This window comes from Neoarius graeffei, chromosome 4, assembly GCF_027579695.1.
Source record: "Neoarius graeffei isolate fNeoGra1 chromosome 4, fNeoGra1.pri, whole genome shotgun sequence".
NCBI lineage: Eukaryota > Metazoa > Chordata > Actinopteri > Siluriformes > Ariidae > Neoarius > Neoarius graeffei.
Genome location: NC_083572.1, coordinates 97,484,279 through 97,503,380, shown reverse-complemented (window position 1 = coordinate 97,503,380; position 19,102 = coordinate 97,484,279).

The following is a 19,102-nucleotide window of genomic DNA, read 5'->3' as shown; positions in this document are numbered from 1 at the left end:
CGGATCAGTCGTCCTGGTCCCTTTGCAGAAAAACAGCCCCAAAGCATGATGTTTCCACCCCCATGCTTCACAGTAGGTATGGTGTTCTTTGGATGCAACTCAGCATTCTTTCTCCTCCAAACACGACAAGTTGAGTTTTTACCAAAAAGTTCTATTTTGGTTTCATCTGACCATATGACATTCTCCCAATCCTCTTCTGGATCATCCAAATGCTCTCCAGCAAACTTCAGACGGGCCTGGATATGTACTGGCTTAAGCAGGGGGACACATCTGACACTGCAGGATTTGAGTCCCTGGCAGCGTAGTGTGTTACTGATGGTAGCCTTTGTTACTTTGGTCCCAGCTCTCTGCAGGTCATTCACTAGGTCCCCCCGTGTGGTTCTGGGATTTTTGCTCACTGTTCTTGTGATCATTTTGACCCCATGGGGTGAGATCTTGCGTGGAGCCCCAGATCGAGGGAGATTTTCAGTGGTCTTGTATGTCTTCCATTTTCTAATAATTGCTCCCACAGTTGATTTCTTCACATCAAGCTGCTTACCTATTGCAGATTCAGTCTTCCCAGCCTGGTGCAGGTCTACAATTTTGTTTCTGGTATCCTTTGACAGGTCTTGGCCATAGTGGAGTTTGGAGTGTGACTGTTTGAGGTTGTGGACAGGTGTCTTTTATACTGATAACGAGTTCAAACAGGTGCCATTAATACAGGTAACGAGTGGAGGACAGAGGAGCCTCTTAAAGAAGTTGTTACAGGTCTGTGAGAGCCAGAAATCTTGCTTGTTTGTAGGTGACCAAATACTTATTTTACCAAGGAATTTACCAATTAATTCATTAAAAATCCTACAATGTGATTTCCTGGATTCTTTCCCCCATTCTGTCTCTCATAGTTGAAGTGTACCTATGATGAAAATTACAGGTCTCTCTCATCTTTTTAAGTGGGAGAACTTGCACAATTGGTGGCTGACTAAATACTTTTTTGCCCCACTGTATGTATGTATGTGTGTGTGTGTGTGTATATATATATATATATATATATATATATATATATATATATATATATATTAGTGCTGTCAAAAATGTCGTGTTATTATCGCGTTAACTTGACTCAATTTTAACGGCAGTAATTTTTTTATCGCGAGATTAACTCTCTGTGACATGATGTAGGTTTTTCATAAGCTTTTGAAACTGCCAGGAACTTGGAACATTACAGAGACTTTGCTTAGAAAAACGATAACAGCTAGACTGTAATGCTACGCCCCGCACAGCCAGAGTCCTCTGCCCTCCCCCCAAAGAACCAGCGTGGGCAGCTCGTGCTGCCGCGCCTCGGGACGAAGAGCCACGGTGCTCGGCTTAGGTTTCGTTTTCCCGTCGGCGGCTTCAGCCCGACTTTGCAGTGGCTGTGACAAGACGTGTTATACGGAGCCATAGTAACTCGTCCCCTCACTTTTAATTACCCGAGCGCACGCCTTAACGCAAAGCGTGCGCACGGGTTATAACTCGTGTGCGCGCATTAATATCTCTTGCACACGCCTTATAAGTCGTTCCCACGCTTTATTTTTTTATTCACCATGTCCCCTCTACGGCTCCGTAGTGTTATGCTCTGCAATAAAAAAAAAAAACACATTGGTACAAAGCAAGCCCATTCACTTTTTTATGCTGATAAGAGAATTACAATGGTTTTTCATGTGACAAAAATGTGCGATTAAATTGCGATTAATCGCGAGTTAACTATGACAGTCGCGACATTAATTGCGATTAAATATTTTAATCGCTTGACAGCACTAATATATATATATATATATATATATATATATATATATATATATATATATATACACACACACACACTTTGTATATATAGGTGTGTGTGTGTGTGTGTGTGTGTGTGTATGTGTATATATACACACACACACATACACTTTATTAAACTGAACACTTCTGCACATACATCTGTATATACACACACACCGGTGTGTGTGTGTGTGTGTACACAAAGGCAAACAGTCCAAATCAGCAGGCTGTATCAGAGATGTGAAAACAGGCAAAAGGGTTGGTCGAGGCGCAAACAGTACATCAAAGGCTAAGCGAGAACAATAACGAGAGACAGGCACAAGAATCAAGAAACCAGGAAAAAAAGAACATGGGTAGGAAGGCTCGGTAATGCATACTTAACGTAGCGTAATACTTTGCAATGCACATGCATCAGCACCATCCAATAGGCAAACACAGTGTTCCTTAATTGAGCTCAGATGCACCTTGTTTACGGCGCACATGCTGGAGTCTACGTGCCACAGCATGCAGGACTGACAGTGTGCACACTTATGCAACCAGCTTATTGTACATTTTTTTTTCATGTTTTTCCCCTAACAGATTTGCTTGTTTTTCAATTGAATTGTACAGGTTGTAGGTCACATTAAAGGTGGGAAAAGTTTTGAAATTACTTATTGTGGTCTCTTTTTTTTTTTTTACATCATAAAAACCTATCATTTTAACAGGTTGTGTACACTTTTTATATCCACTGTATGTATGTAGCTCCAGGATCCAGATATGTAGGCAGATCCAGGATTTTTTTTTTTTTTGTCTTTCCCCAACATAACTCAAAAAGTAGTGAACAGATTTGGATGAAATTTAGTGTACAGCTTTAGTATTATCCTAAGTTCAAGTGATTTTGATTTTGATGGTGATATGTTGCTTGGTGTAGGTATGCACTCTACCATATTCCCTTCTAGTTTCTGTTTGCATTCACACCACCAGTAGGAATGCTGAATTGAAATGCACCTGAAGACTTATATTTTGCTTGGATGTGTTAAAATTGTGTTGTCTTTCCTTCATCACATATAAGCTCAATAAAGCCTGGACTTCACTGTTGGTTCATTTCTCCATGTTTTTTTCTTCATTATTTTATGCTAACTTCAAGAGCTGTTGTTTGCACTGCTAACTTTTTACACAGAATTTCTATTTATTTATTTATTTATTTATTTATAAATGGCAGTTGCAGGTGCTGCATTTGCTCGTGTTCAACCAATACTTTTGTAAACTTTTGTCTGGACCAGACAGACACTTACATCACTCATTGTTCCATTTGTCCTGGGAGAGTACCTACTCTGAAGTAGGAGATTCAAAAAGAGTCTCTGAAAATGACATTCAAAGAACTATGACCATTCTCACTTCCTGCAGTGTAGACACACAAAATAGGGGGAACTTCCTCCAACAATGAACTATAAAAAGTTCCTTTGGTCCAAAAGTGCCTAGTAACTCTGCTGCCAGTTGACCAGCTTCCCATCTGTCAGTCATTGATTATTTTCCTTTAACAGCCACTCTGTTTTATTCCTTACTGAAGCTACACTTTCAAAAACTGATCCTTCTTCATTAATCCAGAGTGCATACTACACTACTTTAACAAGCCAAAATCCCATGAACACCTTTATCACTGATCAAGTGCACACAAGACTATTTTAAAATCCTGTTTATGCAGGTTGATTGATGTTGAATTTACATGTTCAAAATCTAAAATATTTATGTATTTAAATGACCTGATGTCATGTTGATGGCGGCTTGCATGGCACCGAGCTACAAGTCCTAGCCACACTTTGGGGTCTTACTTCCTGGACTACATTTCCCAACAGCCCTTTTACTTGGTCACATGTCCCCGATTAGGCACACCTGCTTTTTTTTTTTAATTAGTTCCTTGTTCAAAGTCTTCATTTTGTGTACCTTTTTGTCCTGTTGTATTTATACTATGTTGCTGTTCCATGTTCTAGTTCATGTTCTGGTTCCACTTTCTTGGTTTACCCTTGCTAAGTCTATGTTTATGTTTCTTTAATAAAACAATTTGCGCTTGCATCAGCCTCCAGCTTCCTGAACATGATACCTGATAGTAATTCTCCTTTCACCTTTCTCCCTTCTGTTTTTTTAATAAGTTGAAAGCTTCTCTGACTTTTACTCTGTTGTATTTCAAAGAGACATAATTATGTTAATGAAGCATGTAATTAAGCATTAAATAAGTGTACTTTCTCCCCAGTTGACAGAGACCATCTGGATTGGACATTATGGGTAATTCTTGTGTCAGGATCTTTAGTGAAGGTTAAGGGTCCAAACAACACTTTTCCAACCTCTGCACTTTATTCACATCACCTTGAGAAAGTTTTAGGGGACAACGTTCACAAGTAAAAAAATGCGTGCTCCTATTGACTAAAAGCATCAGAAACAAAAATGCATAACCAACAAACACATGTACTCATTATGTTTATCATGTGTTTGTCACAAAGATATTAAATAAACTGTGAGAATAAAAATACACTGGTGCATCTCAAGAAATTAGAATATTGTTCATTTATTTATAATTTAATTCAAAAAGGCAAACTTTCAGGTATTTGATATTCATGACACAAAGTGAAATATTTCAAGCATTTTTTAATGATTATGACTTATCGCTCATGAAAATCAGAAATCCAGTATCTCAAATTATTAGAATATTCCCTAAGATCAACCAAAAAATGATTTACAATACAGAAATGTCCAACTTCTGAAAAGTATGTTCATTTACACACTTAATACTTAGTTGGGGCTCCTTTAGCACAAATTACTGCATTAGTGTGGTGGAGCATGGAAGTGATCAGCTTGTGGCAATGCTGAGGTGTTATTGAAGCCCAGGTTGCTTTGATAGTGGCATTTGGCTCATCTGTATTTTTGGGTCGGGTGTTTCTCATCTTCCTCTTGACAATATCCCATACTGTGGTGTTTGGAAGTTTGTGAAACCTTTAGAATTTTCTATATTTCTGCATAAATATGACCTAAAACATCAGCAGATTTTCACAAAAGTCCTAAAAGTAGATAAAGAAAACCCAGTTAAACAAATGAGACAAAAATATGATTATAAGATATTATACTTGGTCATTTATTTATTGAGGAAAATTATCCAATATTACATATCTGTGAGTGGCAAGAGTATGTGAATCTTTTGCTTTCAGTATCTGGTGTGACCCCCTTGTGCAGGTATAACTGCAACTAAACATTTCCGTTAACTGTTGATCAGTCCTGCACACCAGCTTGGAGGAATTTTAGCCCATTCCTCCATACAGAACAGCTTCAACTCTGGGATGTTAGTGGGTTTCCTCACATGAGCTGCTCGCTTCAGGTCCTTCCACAACTTTTTGATTGGATTAACGTAAGGACTTTGACTTGGCCATTCCAAAACATGAACTTTATTCTTCTTTAACCATTCTTTGGTAGAACAACTTGTGTGCTTAGGGTTGTTGTCTTGCTGCATGATCCACCTTCTCTTGAGATTCAGTTCATGGACAGATGTCCTGACATTTTCCTTTAGAATTCACTTGTATGATTCATAATTCATTGTTCCATCAATGATGGCAGGCCATCCTGGCCCAGATGCAGCAAAACAGGCCCAAACCATGATACTACCACCACCATGTTTCACAGATGGGATAAGGTTCTTATGCTGGAATGCAGTGTTTTCCTTTCTTCAAACATAATGCTTCTCATTTAAACCAAAAAGTTCTATTTTGGTCTCATCTGTCCACAAAACATTTTTTCAATAGCCTTCTGGCTTGTCCTCATGATCTTTAGCAAACTGCAGATGAGCAACAATGTTCTTTTTGGAGAGAAGTGGCTTTCTCCTTGCAACCCTGCCATGCACACCATTGTTGTTCAGCGTTCTCCTGATGGTGGACTCATGAACATTAACATTAGCCAATGTGAGAGAGGCCTTCAGTTGCTTAGAAGTTACCCTGGAGTCCTTTGTGACCTCGTCAACTATTACACGCCTTGCTCTTGGAGTGATCTTTGTTGGTCGACCACTCCTGGGGAGGGTAACAATGGTCTTGAATTTTCTCAATTTGTACACAATCTGTCTGACTGTGGAGTCCAATCTTTTTAGAGATGGTTTTGTAACCTTTTCCAGCCTGATGAGCATCAACAACACTTTTTCTGAGGTCCTCAGAAATCTCCTTTGTTCATGTCATGATACACTTCCACAAACATGTGTTGTGAAGATTAGACTTTGATAGATTCCTGTTCTTTAAACAAAACAGGGTGCCATTCACACCTGATTTTCATCCCACTAATTGAAAACACCTGACTCTAATTTCACCTTCAAATTAACTGCTTATCCTAGAGGTTCACATACTTTTGTCACTTGCAGATATATAATATTGGATTATTGTCCTCAATAAATAAATGACCAAGTATCATATTTTTTGTCTCATCTGTTTAACTGGGTACTCATTATCTCTTTTCAGGGCTTGTGTGAAAATCTGATGATGTTTCAGTTCATATTTCTGCAGAAATATAGAAAATTCTAAAGGGTTCACAAACTTTCAAGCACCACTGTAGATTCTCTATGGGGTTCAGGTCAAGCAAGTTGTCTGGCCAATCAAGTGCAGTGATATCATGGTCAGCAAACCATTTGGTTGTAGTATTGGCACTGTGGGCAGATTCTAAGTCCTGCTGGAAAAGGAAATCAGCATCTCCATAAAGCTTGTTAGCAGATGGAAGCATGAAGTGCTCTAAAATCTCCTGGTAGACAGCTGCATTGACTTTGGACTTGATAAAACACAGTGGACCAACACCAGGAGATGACACAGCACCCCAAATCATCACAGACTGAAAACTTTACACTGGACTTCAAACACCTTAGATTCTGTGCCTCTCCACTCTTCCTCCAGACTCTAGGACCTTGCTTTCCAAATTAAATGCAGAATTTACTTTCATCCTAAAACAGGACTTTGGACCACTGAGCAACAGTCCAGTTCTTTCTCTCCTTAGCCCAGATAAGACACTTCTGACATTGTCTCTGGTTCAGGAGTGGGTTCATTAGTGGCTTGATATAAGGAATGCAACAATTAAGTTGATCTTTATTGACTCTTTGCAGAGAAATTTGTCTTGAGCATACAAGAGCACTGGCGTCACACATAGCATATACTTCAAAAGACACCAACAAAAAACATCAACAGTTACATTGAACATACAGTCCTACCTACTGCCTAATGGCAGTCTTTGCACAGTTGTAGTCCCTTTCCTGAAGACATCTGCGTGTGGTGTCTTTTGATGCACTGACACCGGCCTCGGTCCACTCCTTGTGAAGCTCTCCCATGTTCTTGAATCAAATTTTCTTGACAATCCTCTCATCCCTGTTGCTTGTGCATCTTCTCCATCCAGCCTTTTCAGCACTGACCTTCTGGAGGGTGTCAATGATTGTCTTATGGACAACTGTCAAGTCAGCAGTCTTCTCCGTGATTGTGGTCGAGTGTACTGAACTAGACCAAGAGATACACAGAATTTATACTCTTTTACTCAAACTGAAATATTCCCGTATTTTGATTTTTTTTTTGGATTGTAGGCCATAATTATCAAAATTAAAATTAAACAGTGCTTGAAAGATTTTAGTTTACATGCAATGAGTCTACAATATATTGCATTTTCACTTTCTGAAATAACTGATAGAAAATATTGAACTTATTTTCAATGTTCTAATTCCTTGAGATACACCTAGTTTCTAGTATCACAAAAAGTAAAGCTGAATGTTCAGACTTTAGTTTCAGGAAGCTTCCAAAGGTGGATTTGTTTTGTCTTAATTGAATATCGCCTCCTGAAATGTCGCATACAGTGCATGCTTTCATACGTGATTATACGATTATGTGATCAGATGTGAAAAAGGTGTTTATAGCATGTTATATCCAAAAATTGCACATGCTAACTTCATTTGCACAATATGCCATTTATGTGTCTTACATGTTAAACATGTGGTAATAAATGACTTGTATAAAAAATGTAATAAATTAAACTTTTTTTAAAGTAATGTAAAAAAATAAAATAAATAATCGGGATGCAACCGTACAGTTAGCCAATGGTCCTGTATGCATCACGATTTTGGGGCCAAGGTAATGGTACAGTTTTGGTATGTTTATGTTAATGAATGAAAAATAAAAACACATTACCTTTAAAAGCAACACTAGGTAGGAATTTTACTATAAAATATCAATTTCAAAATCATTTTGACTGTCTGTTGACATGTAATAGTTCATGAATGGTTTGCCAGTTATGGCACTATGTAACTCTAGTGGGATGTCACTGAGAAAACTGTCATGCTTTATGGCATCGTGAGTACTACGTAACACTTTATGGCACCACAGGCAGCTTCCGAATTCAGCCAGCAACACTATCAATAAAAAGAAGCTAAATCGGTATTCTCAGAACGGACATGATAGAAGTTGAGGTGAAGAGACCAAAGAAGATGCTGTTGGAGGAAGCCCAGAACAGAAAGAGAGAGAATGACAGAGCAAGAGACCGAACAAGAGTAAATCTTGGACTGGCTTTTACTTTAGGGTCAGGTCAGTTCATAACCAATCCTGTTACTCATAACATTGTATCTCTGTATTTCCTGCTGCATGGTCAGGTGGCTGGTGACTAAACCAGCTCCCCCACCAGCATCATGCTGGTGAGGAGGATGGCATGACTCCCAGCAGGAAGAAAAACAAGACCTGTCAAAGGGTGGATGAGCTCGACTTGAGCCAACGGCCATCATGCAACAGCAAGATGCTCCTGCAGCCTTCTCAGCACTGCTATGCCATCAATTCAATAGGGCATCTTGCCAAGAGGGTATCACACAGCACTGAGTGATACCAACATTATAAGCACAGCCTCACAGAATAGACACAGTAGAGGTATTGATTTTACTTGTTGCAGAGAGTTAAGAGAGACAGAAGGCTGCAAGACAGATGCTGAGCTGGGCTTCTCTCTGTTGAACAAGTGAGATTACATTAGCTGTCTTGATATGGGTGCAACCATTGCCTGAAGGTTAGAGAGCAGCCTTGGGCCCAAAGGGTTGCCGGTTCAATTCTTGGGACTGGCAGGAAAAATATGAACAGCACTTTCCTCTCCCACTGTATCATAGCTGAAGTGTCCTTGAGCAAGGCACCTAACCCCCAAATGCTCTCTGGGCAGTGCAACATAGCTGCCTACTGCTCTGGGTATGTGTGTGTACTCATTGCTCACTTGTGTGTTCACTGCTTCAGATGGGTTAATTGCAGAGGAGGAATTTCACTGTGCATGAGTGTATATGTGATAAATAAAGGCTTCTTTTTCTATGTGTTGTGTTGTTGCACTTGCTTGGTATCTTCCTGTGTTAGCAAAGCTGTTGAATTTCTAGCTTTTCAACCTAAGCTCAGTTGGGCCATTTTGACAAAGGTTTAGTGCTAGCTACATCTCAAGATGATGTTAGCAAACTTCTTAGATAACACTCAGACACTGGTCCTGGTAATAAGGCCTCTTCTTGGTGAGTTTGCCACCCAAGTTTGCTTCACTTTGTGATGGGGCATCCAAGTTTTGTAAGGTTAATTTAGTTGACTATCTGTTCTTTGTCCATTAGCATGCCTCAGCATTAGCCTGTGTTAGTATGGGTCTGGTTATATTAGCTTACCATACTAGTATTACAAGTTGTCTGCAATACTTGTGCAAACTTGAGGTGTGGCAAAAAAAAAAAGTCTGAGACATAAGTAGTGATCTGTCTCACAGCTAATGGGAAAACAATGACAATCTGACAGCAAAGTGTACATCTCTGCCAATGTTATTTATGAAAGATTGTGACCTAGGCTGTAACCTTATCCCCTGTCTCATGTAGATTTGTACTGTAGCTGTAGTGAATCCCTGATGTGGGCGGAGCACAGAAGCACGGCAGGTGGGAGCTGAAGTTCGTTCAAATTTTATTTTTAAAGAGATATGTATCACTTTTCAGCCTCAATCACTCCCACACGCGCACACACACATGCATTCTGGTCGGGAGTCAGCTCTTCTCTGCTTTCCCCCTGCTTTTATGCTCCATCCCTGTAACAAACACACACACACCCAGATTAATTGAGACCAGGTGTAATGACTTAGCCACTTACCTTCCCTGACCCTGCCCTCCATTCACAAACTGCTGCTTGGCCACACCCCTGTTGCCACATACCCCCACCGCCCGACTCAGGCTGGGGAGCTGTCCGGCCTGAAGCAGACTCTCCACCCCGATGGGACAGGAAGTATGCCACCACCATCTGTGACCCACGCCTGTGGACCACCTCGAACTTGAACAGCTGGAGGGCGAGATACCAATGGGTGATCTGTGCATTGGCATCCTTCATGTGGTGGAGCCACTGGGGGGTCTGAACAGAGAGTGAAAGGGTGCCCCAGCAGGTAGTATCAGATGGTGAGGACTGCCCACTTGATGGCAAAAGACACTTTCTCAATGGTGCTGTACTTGCTTTCATGCATTGAGAGTTTATGGCTGATGTACAGCATGGGGCGCTCCTCACCCTCCACCTTCTGGGACAAAACGGCCCCCAGCCCTCTGTCTGATGCGTCAGTCTGCAAAATAAAGGGGAGAGAGAAGTCAGGGGAGTGCAAAAGTGGCCCCCCACACAGTGCAGCTTTTACCACAGAGAAAGCCTGTTGGCACTGCTCCATCCACTGGACCGGATCTGGAGCCCCCTTTTTAGTGAGGTCAGTTAATGGGCTGGTGACATCCGAATAATTAGGTATAAACCTACGATAATAGCCAGCCAGCCCCAGGAACCATCTCACCTCCTTTTTGGTCTTGGGCCTCGGGCAGGCCGCAATTGCTGCAGTCTTGTTAATTTGGGGACACACCTGCCCATGACCCAAGTGGAACCAGAACCAGACCGACCCGTTGGTCATGGGAACCAGGACCACTGGGCTGCTCCAGTCACTGTGGGACTCCTCGATTATGCCCATTTCGAGCATGGCCTTGAGTTCATCCTGATCCACCTTCTTCTTGCGTCTGGGAAAGCGGTAAGAGCAGCTATGCACTACCACCCCTGGGGGCATTTCAATGTGGTGTTCTATGAGGTGGGTATGACCAGGAAGGGGCGAGAACACATCAGAAAATTCATTTTGCAACTTGGCCACCTCCTTGAGTTGGGCCGTCAAGAGGTGGTCTCCACAAGGGTGGTTCAAGATGTTATGTTTTTTACCTCCAGTCCCAGCTCCACCTTCTCCAGAACTGCCAATGCCACGGGGACCCCCTCATTCCAGCAATTTAAAAGGTTGAGGTGGTAGATTTGCAATGCCCCGCCCCTATCCATTTGCCTCGCTGCATGACCTCGAAGGGCCCTTGCCACTTGGTGATTAATTTAGAGTTCGACGTGGGCAATAATTCAAGCACTTTGTCTCCCGGCGTGAACTCTCTAAGGCATGTGCTCATCATACAGCCGGATTTGACATTCTTGTGCCTGCCACAGATTCTCTTGGATTAGGTGCATGAGAGTGTGGAGTTTTGCATGCAGGTCAAGAATGTACTGAATTTCATTTTTGCTAGGCGAAGGTTCCTCCTCCCAATTTTCTCATAGGACATCCAGAATGCCACACGGCTTATGCCTGTATAATAATTCAAATGGAGAAAACCCTGTGGAGGCTTGCGGGACCTCTCGTACTGCAAATAACGGGCTCGAGCCACTTATCCCAATTATGTGCATCTTCACTTACGAATTTTCGGATTAGGTTTTTGAGAGTTTGGTTAAAATGCTCCACTAAGCCATCCGTTTGTGGGTCATAGACACTGGTGTGGATAGACTTAATACCCAGTAACCCATACAGTTCGCGCAGTGTGTGTGACATAAACGAAGTGCCTTGGTCTGTCAGGATTTCTTTTGGAATCCCAACCCGGGAGATTAAGCGGAAGAGTGCTTCTGCAATACTGCATGCTGAGATATTGCGGAGAGGCACTGCTTCCGGATATCACGTTGCATAGTCCACCAGAACTAAAATAAAGTGATATCCTTGTGCCAACCGATCTAATGGCCCAATGAGATCCATCCCAATTCGCTCAAACGGGGTCTCGATTAGAGGAAGAGGGCGCAAAGGCACTTTTGGAGTGGCTGCGGGATTTACTAATTGGCATTCACAACATGCCGCACACCGATGGACATCCCCATGAATCCCTGGCCAATAGAACTGGGCTATTATTTGGGCTAGTGTTTTATCTTGCCCTAAGTGTCCTGCCATGGGATTAAAGTGAGCCGCATGGAATACGAGTTCCCTACGGCTCTTTGGGATTAATAATTGAGCTATTCGTTCCCCAGTTTGAGTGTCCTGTGTCACTCAGTACAATCTATCTTTAATAGTGGCAAAATAAGGGAAGGCCAGTGTCGTGCTTGGCTGGAGAGTTTGACCATCGATTACTCTCACTTGGTCAAACGCATGCCACAGAGTCTTGTCTCGTGATTGCTCTAACAGGAAATCTTCAAGGGAATCCCTGAGAGATAGAGGAGGAGTGGGCTGCTCCTCACTCTGATGCGGTGCTGACGTAGACGGCTCTGTGACAGCTTCCCCAGTCAATGCCACACTGGGATCTTCCCATGACCTACTAGTGCAGGACCCACTATATGTTAAATATTCAATCAACTTTTTAAACCCTGGCCAATCAGTACCCAAAATCAACGACTGGGTGAGACGAGGATTAACTGCCGCCTTTACTCTATGTGTTTGGCCCCAGAATAGAATATGGACAGACACTAAGGGATAATTGTGAACATCCCCATGCACATACAACACTTTCACCGCTTGTGCTCTCCCCAATGCCTCACCTTGCCCCAGGTGTTGGTGAATTGAGGTCTGATTACAACCAGAATCCACCAAAGTGTGATATGTATCCCCTTGAACACTTACCGGTATGCGATATGTTCCAGCCCAATCGGGGGCAGTCTCTGGCATGTTGGGGATCCAGATCATGGCCTCCACCTCCCTTGTGGAGTGCTGATTCTGGAGATGCTCAGGCTCCCCACTGCACCAGCATACCGGCCCAGGCTTTCCCTCTGCACCAGTGTTACGGGCATCACTCACCTGAGGGGGAAAGGACACAGACACGGAAGAGGGAGATGGGAGGACACCATGGGTGCGATGGGCCAGCTGGGGAGGAGTCTGCCCCTGCCTCCGCAGCGGGGGAATGGGGCGAGAGAGAGAGGGAGAGGAGACAGAGAGGGGGAGAGAAGAGGAACAAGGAGAGGCGCCTTCACCTCGTCAGCCTATTGTCGGAACTGCCACCAGATGGTCCTCCGCCAACTTGATGGCTCGCTGGCGCGACGCTGGGCGGTGACACTGGACCCATTCCGCCGTTCCTTCCTGAAGCTGAGAGATGAACTGTTCCAGTGCCACCAGGTCGATGATCCTGTCTACAGGCGTCCCAGAGTTTTTGGCCAAATGCGAACGGTTGGCCGACCTCCTCCAGTGTCAGCTTCCGAAACCGCTGGCGATGTTGTTCCGGAGAGCGACCGACCTGCTGCAAAATGGCCCTCTTGAGGTCAGAGCAGTTGAGCTGGCTGTCGGCAGGGAGCTGCTGCACTGTGAGCTGTGCCTTGCCTGTCAGGAGCGGGAGGAGGCAAGCTGCACGCTGCTCGATTGGCCACCCCCATGCTTGGGCCGCTTGCTCAAAAAGAGCAGTGAAGGTTTCGGGCTCGTCATGCAGGCCCATTTTCGTGAGGGTGACGTGAGGGGAGTCCATGGTGGTAATGTTGGACTCCCCTGCCTATGCCAGCAGATGCCAGAACACCTGGCAATCTTCCCGTTGGTCCAGCATCAAGGCTTCAAAGCATTGTTCTTGGTCCTTCCGGAGGGCAGTCAGCACTTGATGCTGGTTCTGCTGGGCAGCAGCGAGGGCATGGACGAGCTCCATAATTGGGGAGGACTCCATGGAGTGGTTCCCTTCCATACTCACATCCCAGGTTTCGGCACCACTGTAGTGAATCCCTGACGTGGGTGGAGCACAGAAGCACCTACCACAAGTGTGCATTTCCAGTGGGATGGGCTCTGCACTCAGCACTCAACTTTTACGGGCTTTCCCCTGAAGATGGCATCTGGAGACGAACAACTTCAGGTAAGGTACTGGCTTTGTATTTACTCTTCTACACACTCTGTCCATGCACTTGCATAGCTAGGAACACTTCATTTTGTTTGTAGGAACCCTCTACTCACTTCCACAGAACTGTCATGTTGTTTTGAGCTATGCAATGGTTTTAAAACTAGCGTTTTGTATCAGCAAAAAGACATGCCCCTTGCACTGCCGTGTCGGCACTTTCTGGTTGAAATCGCAAAAAACGAACTGTCTCAAAACACATCCAGTTGACGTGATTGTGGTAGCAACTCAACGTATGCACTCCCAATAATGCAAAAATAGACCTAGAAAGCATATCACTCCGGATTATTCCTTTAAATACTGGATCTCTAATAATGTCCATTCAGTAGAGAATAGGTTTTCATAATAAATATATTATTATTTGCTAAAATACATCCTCTTTTGCTGTCATTTTGGTGTCATAAAACTGCTGGATTTTTGGACAGAATTGTATTCCTCAATGGCAGCTTATAAATTGTATCAAAGGAAGCAATTTGTAAAGCCTCCATGAAAGCCTCCTGACCTCTACCAGTGAAACTGGTTTGTAGTCCATTGCAATTCATTTAGCGATTGATTTGGCTAATCTATCACCAGTACGCTTTTCAATCAGTTTGCTTCTGAAGGTGTGTTTGAGTGTGGCTTGATGAGACTGGTTGCTCATGCTAGCATCAGGGCTAAATTACGTCTGACCTCTGAGCTGACCACTAAGTGCTTTGTGTTGAGGCAGCATAATTGCAGTTGTAAATACAGTTATGTTTATACCCCCTCTCCAAAGGAGGGGGGGTGCGGCAGTGGGGGCGTGGTCAAGCGTCAGTCTGTGAATGGAGGGCGGAGTAAGGGAAGGTAAGTGGCAGAATCATTACACCTGATGGGAATTAACCTGTGTTTGTGTGTCTTCCCAAGTGACCGTGCCCTATAAAGGAGAGGGAGAGCAGAGGAAGGGAGCTCTCCCCCAACCTGGACGCTTGTGTGCGTGCGTGTGTGTGAGAGTGAATATAAAAGCTGAAAAGCTAAATAAAAGAGTTTTTGAGAACTCAGTTTTGGCCTGCCGTGCTTCTGTGCTCCACCCACCTAGAACTCTTGCTACAGTGGTGCCGAAACCCGGAACTCGGAGTATGAAAGAGAACAGCCACATGGAGTCCTCCCCCTTCAAGGACCTGGTCCATGCCCTCACCACGGCCCAACAGAGCCAACACCAGGCGTTGGTCGACCTCCGGAAGGAGCAAGAACAATGGTTCGAAGCCCTGGTGCTGGCACAGCAGGAAGCTCACCAGGCGTTCCGGCACCTGCTTGCGTCAGTGGGGTCCGCCATCACCACTGGCGTGGACCCTCCCCACCTCACCCTAATGAAGATTGGTCTGCAGGACGACCCTGAAGTGTTCCTTGCTCTCTTTGAGCAGGCAGCAGAGGCGTGGGGTTGGCCGGTGGAGCAGCGCACGGCGTGCCTCCTTCCCCTGCTAACAGGTGAGGCGCAGCTGGCCATGCTACAGCTCCCCACCGACAGCTGGCTGGTCTATGCCGAACTCTGCAGGGCCATCCTCCAATGGGTGGGGCGCACACTGGAACAGCAGCGGCAGCGCTTCCGCGCGCTGTGCTTGGAGAAGGTCGGCTGGCCATTTGCATTTGGCCAGCAACTCCGGGACGCCTGCCAGTGGTGGCTGAAGGCCAACAACTATGACGCCGAGGGAATCATCGACCTGGTGGCACTGGAACAATTCGTCGCCCAACTTCCAGGAGGAACCGCAGAGTGGCTCCAGTGCCATCGCCTGGTGTCGCTGAATCGGGCCATTGAGCTGGGGGAGGACCATATGGTGGCTGTATGGCAGGACAGCATGTCTTCTCTTCTCCCCTCTCTTCTCTCTTTTCCTCTCCCCTTGTTCCTCGTCCTTGCCCAGTTCCCTCACCGCGGAGGTGGGGGCCAGCTCCACCCCAGCCGGCCCGCCACACCCATGGTGCCCTACTGTCTCCTACTTCCATGTCTGTGTCTTCCCCCCCCTCAGGTGAGTGAACTCCGGAACACCAGTGCAGAGGGAGAGCCTGGGCCGGTATGCTGGCGCTGCGGGGAGCTGGGGCACCTCCAGCATCAGTGCTCAGCAATGGAGGTGGGCGCGGTGGTCCGGATCCCCGACGCACCAGAGACCGCCCTCGATCGGACCGGAGTGTATCGCATACTGGTGAGTATCCAAGGGGATACGTATCAGGCTTTGGTGGAATCCGGCATTAATCAGACCTCAATCCACCAAAGCCTGGTGCAAGACGAGACATTGGGGAGAGCACAATTGGTGAAGGTGTTGTGTGTAAACAGGGATGTTCACAAATATCCTTTAGTGTCGGTCCACATTCTATTTCGAGGGGAGAAATTTAGAGTACAGGTGGCGGTTAATCCTCGCCTTATCCATTCGATAATTTTGTGGACTGATTGGCCGTGATTTGGGGAATTAATGATGCATTTAGTGAAGAGTGGGGCCTGCCATAGTTTAGCGGGGGGAGCTCTCGGTGTGGCATTGGTGGGAGCAGCTGTCACAGAGCCATCTACGTCATCACCATGTCAGAGTGAGGAGCAGCAGGCTCCTCCTCCCTCTCTTGGGGAATCCCTCGCGGATTTCCCGTTAGAGCAGTTGTGAGACGGGACTCTGCGGCATGCATTTGACCAAGTGAGAGTAATCGATGGTCAAACGCTCCAGCCAAATGCCACACCATCCTTCCCCTATTTCTCCATAATGAAGGATAGGTTATACCGAGTGACGCAGGACACTCAGATTAAAGAACCAATAACTCAGCTTTTGATCCCAAAGAGCCACCGGGCACTTGTATTCCAGGCGGCTCACTTTAATCTCATGGCCGGACAAGACACTAGCCCGAATAATGGCCCGGTTCTATTGGCCAGGGATTCGCGGCGATGTCCGTAGGTGGTGCACGGCATGCTGCGAATGCCAGTTAGTAAATCCAGCAACCATTCCAAAAGCACCTTTGCGCCCTCTGCCATTAATTGAGACCCCGTTCGAAAGAATTGGGATGGATCTCGTCGGGCCATTAGATCGGTCAACACAAGGATATTGCTTTATTTTAGTTCTGGTGGACTAAAATATGCAACGCGATATCCAGAAGCAGTTCCTCTTCGCAATATCTCAGTATGCAGTATTGCGGAAGTGCTCTTCTGCATCATCTCCCGAGTCGGAATCCCCAAAGAGATTCTGACTGATCAAGGCACTGCGTTTATGTCATGCACACTGCATGAACTGTATGGGTTACTGGGAATTAAGCCTATCTGCACCAGCGTTTATCACCCACAAACAGATGGCTTAGTCGAACAGTTCAATCGCACCCTCAAAAACATAATTAAAAAATTTGTAAGTGAGGATGCACACAACTGGGATAAATGGCTCGAGCCCCTGTTATTCTCAGTGCGAGAGGTCCCACAAGCCTCCACGGGGTTCTCCCCATTCGAATTATTATATGGGCGTAAGCCACGTGGCATTCTAGATGCGCTGTGTGAAAATTGGGAGGAGGGACCTTCAACAAGTAAAAATGAAATTCAGTACGTTATCGACCTGCACACCAAACTCCACACCCTCATGCACTTAACCCAGGAGAATTTGCGGCAGGCCCAAGAACGTCAAGTCCGTCTGTATGGCAGGGGCACGCACCTTAGGGAGTTCACATTGGGAGATAAAGTACTCGTGTTGTTGCCCACGTTGAGTTCCAAATTAATCACCAGGTGGCAAGGACCCTTTGAGGTCACACGGCAAGTCGGGGACATCGACTATGAGGTGAGGCGAATGGACAGGGGCGGGGCATTACAGATTTACCAACTCAATCTGTTAAAACTTTGGTGTGAGGAGGTCCCTGTGGCATTGGTGTCGGTGGTTCCAGAGAAGGCGGAGCTGGGGCCAGAGGTTCAAAAAGAAAATTGACATCGCCCACCGCTCTGGTCCCCTGTGGAGCTCACTTCTCCCCGACCCAACTCGCGGAGGTCGCCCAGTTGCAAACAGAATTTTCTGATGTGTTCTCACCCCTGCCCGGCCGCACCCACCTCATAGAACACCATATTGAGACTCCCCCGGGGGTAGTAGTGCACAGCCGCCCTTACAGACTGCCCGAACACAAAAAAAGGTGGTTCGGGAAGAACTCGAGGCCATGCTCGAAATGGGCATCATTGAGGAGTCCCACAGTGACTGGAGCAGCCCAGTGGTCTTGGTGCCCAAGACCAACGGGTCGGTCCGGTTCTGTGTGGACTATAGAAAAGTCAACATGGTGTCTAAATTCGATGCATACCCAATACCTCGTATTGATGAGTTGCTTGATCGACTAGGCCCGGCTCGTTTTTATTCGACACTGGATTTGACAAAGGGATATTGGCAGATCCCCTTGACTCCACTATCCTGAGAGAAAATGGCCTTTTCTACACCGTTTGGCTTACATCAGTCCATCACACTTCCTTTTGGGCTGTTTGGGGTGCCTGCTATGTTCCACCGGCTTATGGATAGGGTCCTCAGCCCCCATGCCACCTATGCGGCTGCATACCTAGATGACATCATTATTTACAGTAATGACTGGCCACAGCACCTAAAACACCTGAGGGCTGTCCTTGGGTCACTGAGGTGAGCGGGATTCACAGCCAACCTGAAGAAGTGTGCAATTGGGTGGGTGGAAATACGGTATCTGGGCTTCCACTTGGGCAATGGGCAGGTGCGTCCCCAAATCAACAAGACAGCAGCGATTGCAGCCTGCCTGAGGCCCAAGACCAAAGAGAGGGTGAGACAGTTCCTGGGGCTGGCTGGCTACTATCGTAGGTTTATACCTAATTATTCAGATGTCACCAGCCCACTGACTGATCTCACTAAAAAGGGGGCACCAGATCTGGTCCAGTGGATGGAACAATGCCAGCGGGCTTTCTCTGAGGTAAAGGCTGCACTGTGTGGGGGGCCACTGTTACACTCCCCTGACTTCGCTCTCCCCTTTGTTTTGCAGATGGATGTGTCGGACAGGGGGCTGGGGGCTGTTCTGTCCCAGGAACTGGACGGGGAGGACCGTCCAGTGGTGTACATCAGCCGGAAGCTGTCGGTGCGCGAGGGCTGCTACAGCACAATAGAAAAGGAGTGCCTCGCCATCAAGTGGGCAGTCCTTGCCCTCCACTACTACCTGCTGAGGCGCCCTTTCACCCTCTGTTCAGACCACGCACCCCTACAGTGGCTCCACCACATGAAG